The sequence below is a fragment of the Anguilla anguilla genome, chromosome 6 (genome assembly GCF_013347855.1).
Source record: "Anguilla anguilla isolate fAngAng1 chromosome 6, fAngAng1.pri, whole genome shotgun sequence".
Classification (NCBI taxonomy): Eukaryota; Metazoa; Chordata; class Actinopteri; order Anguilliformes; family Anguillidae; genus Anguilla; species Anguilla anguilla.
The window spans coordinates 57,997,332-57,999,208 of NC_049206.1; the positions used below are offsets into that span (position 1 = coordinate 57,997,332).

At 44.3% G+C, this 1,877-nt stretch overlaps 1 non-coding gene across 1 annotated transcript; it reads left to right on the forward strand.

Annotated features, from left to right (window-relative positions):
- The first annotated feature begins 1,119 nt into the window (after positions 1-1,119).
- Positions 1,120-1,190, forward strand: trnag-gcc. The gene has a single exon. It is a non-coding gene; the product is annotated as a tRNA-Gly (tRNA).
- The last annotated feature ends 687 nt before the right edge of the window (positions 1,191-1,877 follow it).

The window sequence follows — 1,877 nt, forward strand, 5'->3', positions numbered from 1 at the left end:
TCAGCATTCAGCTTTTAATAATTTCTTATTTTTGACATTTGTTAAAAGATAGGTGTTAAGCTTTGGCCAGCAGTTTCCTTCTACTGTACAAGTTTGGCCTTAATAACTACGGCTATAATCATAATATATTTATGATGATGATGATTCTGATGATATTAATAATAATCGAGCAACTCAAAGGGCTTCACAGTGGAATATCATGGTGAGCATTATCATAATAATTATTACATACATTTTACAGCTCAGGAGAAAGGTGTATAAATGCTCAGAACAGTCAGAACACTGTAACAATGCTGTATATTCTGAATCCTGAACCTAAACTAAACAGAGTTTTGTCGTTTGTAATGTTGCGGTCATGGTAAAGTAATTTAACCCGCTATGTCAAAATGGCGCTGCCTATTTTAAATCGAGGAATGTATTGATGACTGACTGGAGAGAAGCTGCCCCTCGGGCCACCGGTTTGGACAGACGCTGCTCACTTTTTAACCCGTTTTCCAGACGCGTGTGAGCGAGCGAGCCGTGTGTGTGGAGAGTGGGCGGCGGCCTCCCGCGCGCGATGATTACAGAGTGATGGAGCTCCTCTCGCTCAGCAGTAACAAGCGACTCTGAAATAAAGGGGCGAGGGACAGAGAGAGAGAGAGAGGGAGAGTGGGAGAGGGAAAGAGAGAGAGAGAGGGGGGGAGAGAGAGAGAGGGAGAGTGGGAGAGGGAAAGAGAGAGAGAGGGGGAGAGAGAGGGAGGAAGAAAGGGAGAGAGAGAGAGAGAGAGAGAGGGAGAGTGGGAGAGAGAGGGGGAGAGAGAGAGAGGGAGAGTGGGAGAGGGAAAGAGAGAGGGGGGAAGAGAGAGACAGGGGAAGAGAGAGTGGGGAAGAGAGAGGGACAGGGGAAGAGAGAGTGGCAAGGCCGCAGGCTTTTAAACTCCTCTCACATTGTGTCAGTACAGGCCCTGTAAACACATGGTCTCCCACCCTGTGGACACTTCTACAGTCAACCGTTTTATTATTAGATGTGTAAGGGCTGCATTAGATGCCACATGGTCAGAGTTTTGGCTAAAGATGGTCATTTGCAGCCTGGCAGAGGCAGTTTGGCCTCCGAGACTGGAATGGCAGTGCCATGCACAAGCATTGGTGGTTCAGTGGTAGAATTCTCGCCTGCCACGCGGGAGGCCCGGGTTCGATTCCCGGCCAATGCAAATGGCTTACAGTATTACGACAACTGTATTGTGTTACAACCTTTGGTTAGCTGCTATGGCCAAAAATATCTGTCAAATGCTGAAGTTGTGAAAGGTGGGCTCAGTTCACATAAGGCCATTCCACGTGGGACGGGTGCTTTATTCCTCAAATTTGTGCAACCAAGGTGTAATGTTACACAACTATCACCATGGAGACATATTTGGCAGCGGTCTGAAGCCTTGGTTTGTGGGTTGGCAATTCCTGTTATTTTTGAACATCCAACAATTAGCGGCATATTTTTATTTTATTGAACAGAAGTTAATCTTCGTTTATAGAGGGTACTGTGTGGCCCTATATACACCGCGGTGAGCAGAACTACCTCTAACTCTGAACCATCCTGTGATTTTTACTGCTTGGTATTGCCTTATTATGTAGATATAACTTACAGTGTATTTTCAAAACTCACTTTTGTATTTTTCACAAAACAAAACCTCTAAACCAATTTAGGTCAAAGTGTTGCAAGTAAACATATATATTTTTTTATTTTATTGAGGATTTTTAACAAAATCCCTGATTCTTTCCTCTTTTTTCTCAAATTGAAAGGCACATTCAGGGTGGGTCACTACACAGTGTACTCACAGTACGAGCCACACAGCAACCCTTCATTAAGACGGTGTTAATTATCATATTTCAGTAATTAAAACAGC